The sequence below is a fragment of the Bos taurus genome, chromosome 2 (genome assembly GCF_002263795.3).
Source record: "Bos taurus isolate L1 Dominette 01449 registration number 42190680 breed Hereford chromosome 2, ARS-UCD2.0, whole genome shotgun sequence".
NCBI lineage: Eukaryota > Metazoa > Chordata > Mammalia > Artiodactyla > Bovidae > Bos > Bos taurus.
The window spans coordinates 69809428-69823966 of record NC_037329.1 but is presented as its reverse complement, the minus strand read 5'-3'; positions in this window follow the sequence as shown (position 1 = coordinate 69823966).

The window sequence follows — 14539 nt, the reverse complement described above, 5'->3', positions numbered from 1 at the left end:
ACCACCAAATGGGTACTCAGGGTCTTTGGTCCTGGCCTCAGCCTTCCCATCAAGGTTCTCCACCCACAAAGAGTTCACTTTGAGTAGCGAGCTGTTTTTCCAGAAAGAATTAGAGAACCCATAAGAATTAAATCTTTACAAGAGTTCTATACACTCTTTTCTAGGAAGTCAATCCTCCCAGAGAAACATGTGGCAACATTTTCCCAAGGACTTGGAGAAGGAAACCAGCATCCAGAAAGGAAAATCTTCCAAGCTGGAATGTGCTCTAGCCTGCCTCTTTAAATTAAAAAAAATAAAATAAAAGTTATATGCCTGGGAAACATTATATCTGCCAAAGCAATACAAGGACTCGCTATAAAAATGACAGCTCAACTCCATACTGCCTTTCATCCTCAAGACTCCAAGAAGGGCCTCAAAAGTGAAATTTTATCCAAGTGCACACAAACACACACATTTGGGAGAATTCACACATATATCACTTTGTCCACCTCTCTAATGAAGGTGGAATGCAGTGGCAGATGTTTACCAGCTGCCCACCACTCACCCTGCAGCAGTTTAGGACAGGAAGCCAAGGACACTCGATCCAAGAGGAACTGCAGGGAGAATCCAGGGAGGTAAAATCTAATCCTGCAAACTGGGATTCAGCCAAATACATGAAGCACCCTCTGCATCGTTGCTTTGTCCCTTACTTCAAGAGACCAAATGGAGAATGCCAGGCACCTATCTGCATCAGGGAGGCTATGCTCTGCCTATGAAGAGTTGGAACTAGATACGGTCCCTGATACTTGAGGCACAGGTGCCATACACACAGCCTGCGCCTGAGCCCAGTAAAGTCAGGGTTATATGTTTGGTCCCCAGTCTGGTCAGATATCTTCACTCTGTTTAATAGGTTTTGGTTGTATCCCTATTGTGGAGATAACTTCTGGTCTCATTACAAGATAAGCTTTAAAAAAAAAAAAAAAAATGAAGAATTGCCTCATTGACTGGAGAGATTTCGAGAAATCTGGATGTCTTGAAGGAGGCAATGGTTCAGGAAGAGGAAGTCACTGCTGAGATTACTAGGAGACTGGAGAAATAAGAGAAGAAAATCTGGAAGAAGGAAGAGAAAAGGCTGGCTACAATTACCCTGGCATCTTCAGAAAACAGTAGTGCCCCAGAGGAGTGTGAGGAGAAAAGTGAAAGACCCAAAAAAGTAGAAAAAACAAAAGTTCCAGGAGGCTTCTTGGGAGAATGGAATGGAAGAATCATCTGCCTCCTTCTCCAAATCCAAGAAAAGGAAATCTTTTTCCAAGGAGGAGCTAGTTAGTAGAGATCTTGAATAAACAGCTGGCAGTGGAGGTCTTCCCAAGAGGAAGTAAGTCTTTCCCCAAAAAGGAACCAGTTGGTGATCCTGAAAAGTCAGAAAACAAGAGGGTCCCTAAGAAAAAGAAAAAATTCTCTTCCAAGGAGGAGCCACCCAGCAGAGGATCTGAAGAGGCCGCTCCCAACAATAGCAGCAGTTTCAAGAAAAAAGAGAAAGCTCCAAAAGCTATCTGAGGAAAATTAGAATGGACATCTCCCTAGTGGGGCATAACTTACAGAGATGTTTCCTAACCCATCCTCTAGACCCCAATAAAAATTTTTAAAAAGATAAAAACAAAACAAAAAAAGAATCACTAATGTACTTAGGTAGTAGGGAAAATGAGAGGTTGCGGATGGCATCTTGTCCAACTGGGTAGGGCAGTGCATACAAAGCAGGGTGAAATGAACTAACATCTGTTCATGTTCACCTGGATTCAGCTCAGGTGAAGCTCTGACCTAGGAGCTTTGAGTGTGTATACTTAGTCGCTCAGTCTTATCCAACTCTCTCCGACCCCCATGGACTGTAGCCCATCAGCCTCCTCTGTCTATGGGATTCTCCAGGCAAGAATACTAGAGTGAGTTGCAATGCCCTCCTCCAGGGGATCTTCCCAACCCAGGGACTGAACCCAGGTCTCCTGCATTGCAGGCAGATTCTTTACCATCTAAGCCACCAGGGAGGCCCAGGAGTTTACCAATGTCATCTCTTATTAGGTCATAGTATCTGAACTTTACAAATGAAGAAACTGAAATCTTAGGGAAGTTAAGATATTTTCTCTAAATGTTTTTAGGGAAATTAGGATATCTGTTACCTGGAGTAACAGGAAAATTCGGGCTTGGAGTACAAAACAAAGCAAGTCAAAGGCTAACAGAGTTTCACCAAGGGAACACACTGGTCATAACAAACACCGTCTTCCAACAACACAAGAGAAGACTCTACACATGGACATCACCAGATGGTCAAAACTGAAATCAGACTGATTATGCTCTTGGCAGCCAAAGATGGAGAAGCTCTTATACAGTCAGCAAAAACAAGACCAGGAGCTGACTGTGGCTCAGATCATGAACTCCTTATTGCCAAATTCAGACTTAAATTGAAAAAAGTACAGAAAACCACTAGACCATTCAGGTATGACCTAAATCAAATCCCTTACGATAATACAGTGGAAGTAACATATAGATTCAAGGGACTAGATCTGATAGACAGAGTGCCTGAAGAACTATGGACGGAGGTTGTACAGGAGTGACATTGAACAGGAGGCAGTGATCAAGACCATCCCCAAGAAAAAGAAATGCAAAAAGGCAAAATGGTTGTCTGAGAGGCCTTATAAATAGCTGAGAAAAGAAGACAAGTGAAAGGCAAAGGAGAAACAGAAAGATATACCATTCGAATGTAGCGTTCCAAAGAAGAGCAATGAGAAATAACAAACCTTCCTCAGAGATCAATGCAAAGAAATAGAGGAAAACAATAGAATGGGAAAGACTAGCGATCTCTTCAAGAAAATTAGAGATACCAAGGGAATGTTTCATGCAAAGATGGGCTCGATAAAGGACAGAAATGGTATGGACCTAACAGAAGCAGAAGATATTAAGAAGAGGTGGCAAGAATACACAGAAGAACTGTACAAAAAAGATCTTCATGACCCAGATAATCACGATGGTGTGATCACTCATCTAGAGCCAGACATCCTGGAACTTGAAGTCAAGTGGGCCTTAGAAAGCATCACTACGAACAAAGCTAGTGGAGGTGATGAAATCCCAGTTGAGCTATTTCAAATCCTGAAAGATGATGCTGTGAAAGTGCTGCACTCAATATGCCAGCAAATTTGGAAAACTCAGCAGTGGCCACAGGCTTGGAAAAGGTCAGTTTTCATTCCTATCCCAAAGAAAGGCAATGCCAAAGAATGTTCAAACTACCGCACAATTGGACTTATCTCACATGCTAGCAAAGTAATGCTCAAAATTCTCCAAGCCAGATCTCAACAGTACATGAACTGTGAACTTTCAGATGTTCAAGATGGTTTTAGAAAAGGCAGAGGAACCAGAGATCAAATTGCCAACATCTGTTGGATCATCAAAAAAGCAAGAGAGTTCCAGAAAAAGCATCTACTTTTGCTTTATTGACTATGCCAAACCATTTGACTGTGTGGATCACAACAAACTGTGGAAAATTATGAAAGAGATGGGAATACCAGACCACCTGACCTGCTTCCTGATAACTCTGTATGCAGGTCAAGAAGCAACAGTTAGAACTGTACATGGAACAACAGACTGGTTCCAAATCAGGAAAGGAGTACGTCAAGGTTGTATATTGTCACCCTGCTTATTTAACTTATATGCAGAGTACATCATGCAAAATGCTGGACTGGATGAGGCACAAGCTAGAATCAAGTTTTCTGGGAGAAAACCTCAGATACACAGATGACACCACCCTTATGGCAGAAAGTGAGGAAGAACTAAAGAGCCTCTTGATGAAAGTGAAAGAGGAGAGTGAAAAAGCTGGCTTAAAACTCAACATTCAGAAAACTAAGATCATCCATCCATTCCCATCAATTCATGCCAAATAGATGGGGAAACAATGGAAACAGTGAGAGACTTTATTTTGAGGGGCTCCAAAATCACTACAGATGGTGACTGCAGCCATGAAATTAAAAGACGCTTGCTCCTTGGAAGAAAAGCTATGACCAACCTAAACAGCATATTAAAAAACAGAGACATTACTCTGCCAACAAAGTCAAAGCTATGGTTTTTCCAGTAGTAATGTATGGATGTGAGAGTTGGACTATAAAGAAAGCTAAGCACCGAAGAATTAATGCTTTTGAACTGTGGTGTTGGAGAAGACTCTTGAGAATCCCTTGGACTGCAAGGAAATCCAACAGTCCATCCTAAAGAGATCAGTCTTGGGTGTTCATTGGAAGGACTGATGGTGAAGCTGAAACTCCCATACTCTGGACACATGATGCAAAGAACCGACCCATTGGAAAAGACCCTTATGCTGGGAAAGATTGAAGACGGGAGGAGAAGGGGACAACAGAGGATAAGATGGTTGGATGGCATCACCGATGTGATAGACATGAGTTTGAGTATGCTCTGGGGGTTTGGTGATGGACAGAGAGGCCTGGCGTGCTGCAGTCCATGGGGTCACAAAGAGTCAGACACAACTGAGCAACTGAACTGACTGAAGACATTTGTTGGGGTTATATCCCTAATAAGCCAGGTTTCAAGCTCAGGTCTGCCTACCTCAAAGGGCACATTTCATGTTACCACAATATCACAACTGAGAATATTGTTTTTACCCTAGAAATCTCCTTTATGTCTCCTCCATGTCATTACCCACCTTCTCCAGGTAAACACTGTTCTTGCTCCTTTTCAGTTCAGTTCAGTTCAGTTCAGTTGCTTGTATTGCTGTTGCTGCTAAGTCGCCTCAGTCGTGTCCAACTCTGTGCGACCCCAGAGACGGCAGCCCACCAGGCTCCCCAGTCCCTGGGATTCTCCAGGCAAGAACACACTGGAGTGGGTTGCCATTTCCTTCTTCAATGCATGAAAGTGAAAAGTCAAAGTGAAGTCGCTCAGTTGTGTTTGACTCTTCGCGACCCCCTAGACTGCAGCCTACCAGGCTCCTCCGTCCATGGGATTTTCCAGGCAAGGGTACTGGAGTGGGGTGCCACTGCCTTCTCCGAGTTGCTTGTATTACCACAGATTAAATTTGTCTGTTTTTGAACTACATATAAATGGAATCATCTACCATGTATTCTTTGATATCTCACTTTTTTCACTCTAATTAGACTTATGAGATTCATTTGTGTTTTTGTGATTGTTGTCGTAACTTGTTGATTCCCATTACTATATAGGATTCTACTGTGTGAATATATTGTTGTTTATTTACCCATCCTATTGTTTATTTGCATGCGGGTTGTCCCATTTAGGAATATTATGTATAATAATGCTGCTTCAGGCTTTCTTGACATCTCTTTTGGTACCCATCTGTTTGTACATCTATACCTAGGAATAAAATTGCTGAATCATAATATACAGGTTTGTTCACTTTTAGTAAATAATGTCAAATAGTTTTCCAATTAACATTCTCACTATCACTATGTGAAGGTTCCATTTGCTCCACCAAAAATTGGTGTTTGAGTTTCTTTTAAAATTTTAACCATTCTGGTGACTGTGTAGTTGTATCACATTGTGGTTATATTTCCTTAATAATTAATGAATTTGAAGATGTTTCCAAATAATTATTGGCCATTTGATCCATTCCCTCCTTTGTGAAGGGATATGTTTTCATATATTGGTTTACTGGAGATCTTTTTATATGTGCTCTGTACGTAAATCCTTTGTTAAATGATTGTATCACAAGTATCTTCTTTCATGGTGTGGTTAGCGTGCTCATTCTCTCTGGTATCTTTTCATTCTTAATTTTAATGCTTTTAATGAAGTCCAGCTTATCAAACACTTTTGTTATGATTTTTATATAATTTAAAAAATATTGGGCACCCAAGTTGATAAAAGATATTCTCCTATGCAATGTTTTGACTATTTATTATTTACCTTCCATATTTGGATTTACAATCCCACATGAATTTTCAAGTATGAGGTAAGGTAGGAGTTAATTTTCCCCTCTAAATGGGTATCATATTAACCTCAAAACAGTTATTGACAAAACTGTCCTTTTTACTACTGCACTGAAGTGGTAACTTATTCACATACATGTGTAGGTCTGCTTCTGAATTCTTTATTCTGTTCCTCTGGTCTGTTTGTCTATCTTTGCACTCATTCTGTCTACCTTAATTAACATGGCTTTACAGCAAGTCTTTATAGTGTAAAGTACGCTAGCTGTGTTCTTCTTCCAGGTTGCCTTTGCTATTTTTGCCCCCATAGAATGTTACATGTATTTTAGAATCAGCTTGTCACTTTTTAAAAATCCGTGAAATTTTAAATGAATTGCATTGATCAATTTTGAGAAAATAGACATCTTTACAAAATTAAGCCTTTCTGATCTGTAAACACCATGTATCTTTCCATTTATTTAGGTCTTCTTTAATTTCCCACAAAAATGTGTAATTAAAAAGTGAAGGTCTAGCTGTTTCTGTAGACATAGTTCTAGGTATTTAGCAATTTTAATCCATTGTAAAGTTTATAATTTTTAAAACTTTATTTTTGCATTATTTGTAGGTAGTATATAGAACACAAATACTTTTATATTGCCTTGTATCCAGTGTCTTTGCTGAATTAGGTTTAGTTTTAATCATGTATCTATATATTCTTTTTATATTTATCTATATATTCTATATATTCATTTATCTACATATTCTTTATATTCATTTATCTATATATTCTTTTGATACAAAATCATGATATATCCAAATGATAATAGTGAACATACTTGTCTCACTTCCAGTATCAAAGGGAAAGCTTTCAATGTTTCAACATTAAAGAGATACCCTTTACAAACTAAGATTCCTTTCATCTTACTTGGTGTGAGTTTTAATAATGAATGTAGTTTTAATTTTGTGAAGTACTTTTTCTGCATCTCTTGAGATGATTATATATTTCCTCCTTTATTCTGTTAATGTGGTGAATTATAATAATTGATTCTCTAAGGGTAAGTTAACCTTCCAATCTTGGCATAAAGCCTCATTTGGTCATGATGTATTCTCTCAGTTGTATATGATTAAGTTTGAATTTGTTTAGTTCTTTGGGGGCTATTTTGATTTCCTTTTTGAGTAATGGGTTTAATTTACATATAGGTAAACTTCATTATAATCAGAGAATCTATTTCTTTGAAGTTTCTTGAAACTTGTTTTACTTCTCCATTTATAGTTTATTCTGGTATTTATTTTATGTACATGAAAAGAAAATGTATTCTGCAATTATAAGTTGCAGAGTTCTATAGATGTCAATTACATTGTTTCTTGTGTTGTTCACATTTTCTGTAATTCTACTGATATTTTATGTATTTACTGTATCAGTTATTGAGAGAGCTTTGTTAAAACCTCACACTTTGTCAGCAAAACTTTCTACTATTCTTTAATCTGTCATTTTTTGCTTTATTTATTAGGAGGCTATTTTAAGTGTATAATTACTATGTGTTCCTCAGAGGTTGACCCGTCTAATGTTTTTAAATATTCTAACACTTTGAATTGCTTCTTATCCTAAAGTCTGCTTTGTTTGATTTTAGTATAACTATAACAATCATTTGGTTGATGTTTTCTTATGTATCTTGTTCTATCATTTTGCTTCCAATTTCTCTGTACCCTTACATTTAAGATGTATCTTTTATATAAGTAGCATTTAATTAGAATTTTCGCTTTTATCCAAAAATATTATTATCCAAAATATTTGGACAATATTTTTTAACTGACGTGTTTAATGCATTTATATTTAAAATAACTACAGATGGATTCGGAGAAGGCAATGGCACCCCACTCCAGTACTCTTGCCTGGAAAATCCCATGGACGGAGGAGCCTGGTAGGCTGCAGTCCATGAGGTTGCTAAGAGTCGGACACAACTGAGAGACTTCACTGTGACTTTTCACTTTCATGCATTGGAGAAGGAAATGGCAACCCACTCCAGTATTCTTGCCTGGAGAATCCCAGGGACGCGGGAGCCTGGTGGGCTGCCGTCTACGGGGTTGCACAGAGTCGGACATGACTGAAGCGACTTAGCAACAAATGGATTTGGTTTTAAAATCTAACATTTTATTTGTTTTCTAGTTGTCCCATTTCTTCTCTCATCCTCTGTACTGTTCTTCATTTCTTCTTGCATTTCTGTATTTCTAGCTGAGATTATTTTTCATTTGTCTAAAGAACTCTTTTTAGTATTCATCTTATTGTATCAGTTGGTAACAAAGTCTCTCAACTTTTGATTGTCTAAAATGTCTAAAAAAACCCCAAATCATGGAACCCCAAATCCCCAGGGAATCCCAAATTTAAAAAATCCGATTCCAAGCCCCCAGGAATCCCCCAACCATGGAAGTCCCTATGCCTGAGATGGAGGAGACTGTAGTCAGGATATGCATCCTAGGCACCCAGGGCATGTCAAGCCCTATTCATAGGCACCAGGAGGCCCCCAAACAGAAATTCTCATCCCTGGAAACCAGAGGACTTCAATGCCCCGAGTCCATGGATCACAAGATACCCAAATTCCAAGAGCCCCAGTCCCAAGGGAACCCCAAATCCTCAAGCCTCCCTCTCTAATAGACGAGGAGCATTGAGGCCTTCAGGGGATCCCAAATCCTGGAGCCCCCATTTCAATCTACATTCTGGTAACAGGTCCAAAACGCCAAATCTAAGTTACTGGCCCTGAAGGACCTCAGAGCACCCTGGTCAGAACAGCAGAAACCGACGGAGACCCTGAAGGCCCAGGGTGTCCAGGGCAGACCTGGGGCCCTGAAAACCAAGGACAGCTCACGACTGCCCCTTCACTGCATGTCCCCAAACTCAGCATGACCCCTATCCCCTTCAATAAAGACGTTTCTATGGCAAAAAAAAAAAAAAATGCCTTCATTTTATCTTCATTTTTTTGAGGGATATTTTTTCTGGGTATCAAACTCTAGAATGGGAGATATTTTCTTTCAGTTTGATGAATATGTCATTGCAATGTTCTTTTTGCTCCCAGCATTTCTGTTGAGAAGTCAAATGTCAATCTCATTGTGGCTCCCTTAAGGTTATTGTGTCTTTTTAATATCACCTCTTTTAAGATTTTTCTCTTTATCTTGATTATGATGCACCTAAATATAGTCTTATTTATATTTACTCTAGTTTTTAGAGTGCATATTGAATTTGTAGCTGGATGATTTCTATCAGTTCTGGAAAATTCTCAGACAATATCTCTTCAAATATTGCTTCCATCCATGTTATTTCTCTTTTACTTCTGAGTTTATACTTATAGGTTGTAAGAACTTTTCACCATGTTCCGTATGTCTCTTATACCTTTTTTGGCTTTCTCCAATTTTTTACCTCTTTGTGCTTCATTCTGATATTTTCAGCTAGCCTACAATGATTAGCTTTCTAATTATTTTTTTATATGATTCTATTCTTCTGTTAAGTCAATCTATTGAATTATTTATTTCTGTTACATTACTCTATTGAATTAATTACTTTTTACTGTAGTTTTCAGTTTGAGAAATTTATTTTAATTCTTTATACTTATAGATTCCACTTCTCTGGTGAACTCTATCTTGTCATCTACTTTTTGTACATATTTATCATAATTATCAAATAATGACACCTGAATTACCTATGGCTCTGCTTCCATTATCTGTTTCCTTGTTTTTCCTTTTAGTGATTTTTAATTGAATGCTGGACATTATGTATAATAAATTGTAGAGAAATTGGGTAATGTTACTTTCCTGGTGACTCAGATGGTAAAGAAACTGCCTGCAATGCAGGAGATCCAGGTTTGATCCCTGGGTCAGGAAGATCCCCTGGAGAATAAAATGGCAACCCACTCCAATATTCTTGCCTGGAGAATTCCATGGGCAGAGGAGCCTGGTGGGCTACAGTCCATGGGGTCCCAAAGAGTCAGACACGACTGAGGGACTAACACTTTCACTTTCATCTCTCTCCACAGGGACTTTAATTTCCTTCTGGCTGGCAATTAAAGTAGAAAAGATCACCTTGGCTGAATAATAATTGAGATAATTTAAGATTTGATTTTGGTTTTCATAAGAGTTGACTACTTTTTAGGTCTTCACTTAATCCCAGGATATAACCTCTAAAGGTCTCAACTGAAAGCCTCAGTGTGTATAAGGCTCTCTTCTGTACTGTGTCCTGCACTCCAATAATAGCTCACCAGCACCTTGAAACTGAAGAAAGTTCTGCGTTGGTTTATAGCCTCAATGCTAGCACATGTAATTTAGAAATTGGCAGATGTCTCAAGGTGGAAGCAAGGCAGAATATAGGAGCTTATTTCTCTGAGGCTCTCTTTCCTCTGAGATCTTGGTCTGCCATGTCCCAGTTGCCTTGGTAATGCTGAATTCCAGATTTTGTCTTGATAGCCCCATGAGACTGCCAAAATCTCTAACCACTGTTTCCTGCTTAGTGTCTCAGCCCTATTATGCTTATAAATCAGTAAATTCTTCCAGTATAAAAAACATCAGAAAATATTGAGCATCACTTTTTCTAGGCTCTTGGCCCCACAATGTCTGGTTGATTTGGTTATTCGCCAATGCCTTCAAGGAGCTGGTTTTTTTTTTTTCCCCCTTTTATAGAGCTTTTGTTATCTTTATTGGGAAACATATTTTCATAAAAGCATATTCTCACAGTCATAGCCAGAGGTGAAAGTTGATTGGTTATTTTTAAAGTCCCCAAGGTGGCTCTAATATATGATCATAGTTAAGGACCATTGTCCTAACTTATCATACTCTCTCATGCACATGTAATTTCCTCTGCCAGGAACTCCATTGCACATATTCTGCCTGGCTAACCTCTAGAGAAAGCCTTAGTTATGGACAGATGAGGTCACTGGCCATCCTACGTAAGTCTATAAAACATCTTGTCTATCCAACTTTATCACTTAATCCATTCTATTCTAATTTGTGAGTTTTTGCACTTATCTCCTCTATCAGATTGTGAGTTTCTTATGAATAGGGACCATCTAACTTTTTTGTTACATCTTGTAAGTCCTTGAATAGATGATATTAAATATCATATCGCTCTTAAGTTCCCACTGTTCCTAAGCAACAGTCCTTTTTCTTCCTCTCCAATCCCATGGAATAGCTTTTGGATCCATCCCAACACATCTGTCCTTTTGATCCTCTGAGACCATTGTAACTCTTCACCTTCCCAGGCTTAATCAATATGAAGCATTTCTAATCCTGCTACCAACTTTGAATATCCTTCACGCTTCTTCTTTCATTTTCATGTATGTATGGCATTCTCTTTCTGCTAAATATACATGTTAATGCTTTTTGGGGTGTATTAATTCAGTCAGTCAGTAAGCATGTGTAGAGCTACTAATATATGCACCAGCTGTGAGGGAAGGTATGGCGGGTTTCATTATTCAAAGCTCAGCTCAAGGTTATTACTTTTGGAAAATGTCTTTCTAGGTGTGTTATTTTGGGGGATGATAGTGCTCCTTTATCCAGAGTTCATGGCCTGGTTGGAAAAGTGAAATGACCCCATCCTTCCACTTTGAAAGAGATGAAGAGTGCTTCCTGCATTACACTAGCTATTTAGCTAACTGATGAAAGTGTTATCATATTGGAATTTTTCTAGATATATATTGGGAGAATGGGGGGAGGGGGATCAAAACTTACTGACAGCCCAAAGAAAAATATCTTCCCACCAGAGCAGCTGTTGCTTAGTTAATGTGTATCCTGTCAGTGAGAAAATAGGAGGCTTTCTTAAAATGTCTTTTTTTTGTTTGATTGCTTGCCTGTTCCAACACTGATTAGCTTGTTCTATGCATGTATCATTTACAAGGGGTGTGTGTGTGTGTGTGTGTATGTGCGCGTATCACTAGAGGGAGCAGAAGAAATGGGAGGGAGATTGTCTCTCTCATAGTTGCAACTCCAGCTAGGCTTCTTCTCTGCCCTTACTATAATTCTCCAGTGGTGCTGAAATAGTGCTGTGGCAGCAATAGTGCTGTGAAGTGGGCTGTAGAGAGCATCTAGCCTCTTCCTGGGTTTTAAGCATTAGCATCTTTTTGTGATCCTGTAGGCAAGAAAATGTGGATCAAGACTATCACTCTGTGATAATCTCCCAAAGGTCAAACTTAGATTCAGTAGAGTAATCCTAGTGAAACAAAAGAAAGTGAAAGTCACCCAGTTGTGTCCAACTCTTTGCGACCCCATGGACTATACAGTCCATGGAATTCTCCATGCCAGAATACTGCAGTGGCTAGCCTTTCCCTTCTCCAGGGGATCTTCCCAACCCAGGGATCAAACCCAGGTTTCCTGCATTGCAGGCAGATTCTTTACCAGCTGAGCCACAAGCTGAGCCACAATCCTAGTAGAGAGAGCTATATAATTTCAAAATAAAATATCCAAGTAAGTAGTTGTATTTCTGTTTCCAGAAAGCAGGAAACATAATTTGTTTACCTTTGCACTTCTCATGGTACCCGCTGCAGTGATTTCCATTCAAAAATGAGGAAATGAATCCAAATAGTGATAGAAAACAAGAGAGATTGTCATCTGTCTTAAGTGGACGAGGTCTGAGCCTGGTCAGTTGTAGGAGAATGTATGATATGAGTTATATGTATTCCTTTTAGACCTGAGAGTGATGAGTGAGTAACCAAATCCCTTTCAGGCTTCATGTCTTTCTCCTACTGAATTATCTGTATTTCAAGTTTTCTGTAAATTGATACCAACAAGCATATTCCAGACTAATACTTACCAATGACTGTAAGTATAATACTTTTTTAATGACAAAAGTTCCCCTTACCCATACATGTGAGAAGCTATACTTTTAGAATCACTGATTGAGAAAATACATGACAAAATCAACCATGAGTCAGTTTCTTTTTTAAGGATATTTGAATCAATACAATATCTGTGCATATTTCAAAGTCAATATAAATGTTTGTATGTATGATACATTATACATATAGACAGTATTTTACTTCCCTGGTGGCTCAGATGGCAAAGAATCTGACTGCAATGCAGAAGACTTGGGTTCAATTCCTGGGTCAGGAAGATCCCCTGGAGAAGGGAATGGCTATGCCTTCCAGCATTCTTGCCTTGAGAATTCCATGGACAGAGGAGCCTGGCAGGCTACAGCCCATGGAGTTGCAAATAGTCGTACTTGACTGAGCAACTAACAATAACTCTGGATTTACAGACCCTTTGAAATAACCCTTTGTTCCCTAGTCTTTCTCCCTTTATCCCTTCTGCTCACACTTCCTTCATGTTGTGGCACTCCTACTCAAGGATCTTATCGTTCTTAATTTTGTACTTGATTCCTTTTCTCTCTCTTGCCTGGCTCGGCTTGTCTGCTCCTTTCCAGTAGCCCTAGTTTAGCCATCCCTTCATTTGAAATCAAATTATTTATTATATCCATTTGATGACCTCATTAACTTCATGCAAACTTGGCCCCAGTCCTGGCCATCAGCATACCTCACTTATCTCACCTCAACTAAGCAAATAAAAGTTCTCCTAAAGCTGTCTTCCTTGTTTGGTTGGTTGCCTGTTACAGCCCTAACTGGCTATTTTGTATACCTGGGGAATTCATCAGTGACTATATGAGATCTCCAGTGATAACCATGTCTGTCCTTTGTGAAGAACTCAGGTCTGGGCTCTACAGCTTGGAGAAGTGCATAAATATTTGTTAGGAAAAACAAAATTATGAAGGTTGGAGGGGCACTTGTAATGTCAGTTCAGTTCAGTTCAGTCACTCAGTCGTGTCTGACTCTTTGCGACCCCATGAATTGCAGCACGCCAGGCCTCCCTGTCCATCACCAACTCCCGGAGTTCACCCAAACTCATGTCCATCGAGTCAGTGATGCCATCCAGCCATCTCATCCTCTGTCATCCCCTTCTCCTCCTGCCCCCAATCCCTCCCAGCATCAGAGTCTTTTCCAATGAGTCAACTCTTTGCATGAGGTGGCCAAAGTACTGGAGTTTCAGCTTCAGCATCATTCCTTCCAAAGAAATCCCAGGGCTGATCTTCAGAATGGACCGGTTGGATCTCCTTGCAGTCCAAGGGACTCTCAAGAGTCTTCTCCAATATCACAGTTCAAAAGCATCAATTCTTTGGTGCTCAGCTTTCTTCACAGTCCAACTCTCACATCCATACATGATCACTGGAAAAACCATAGCCTTGACTAGACAGACCTTTGTTGGCAAAGTAATGTCTCTGCTTTTGAATAGGCTATCTAGGTTGGTCATAACTTTCCTTCCAAGGAGTAAGCGTCTTTTAATTTCATGGCTGCAGGCACCATCTGCAGTGATTTTGGAGCCCAAAAAAATAAAGTCTGACACTGTTTCCACTGTGTCAGGTGTTCCCTATTTACAGAATCTAATTAAGCTACACAAATTGAGGATATTTTATGGCCTGCAAGGGAGACTGTCCTGACCTAGGCCAACACTGACCTAAATCAGAAGAGCAAGATAACAAGGGGCTGAACTTTTCCATCCCGCGATCTTCATTCTTGTAGTTTGTTTTTATAGCTTTGTTTCATGGGTGCCACAGAACAAACCCACCCCCCTCTTCCAGAGGATATTTTCCACAAATTAAATGGCAATTTTTCTGTTCCCCT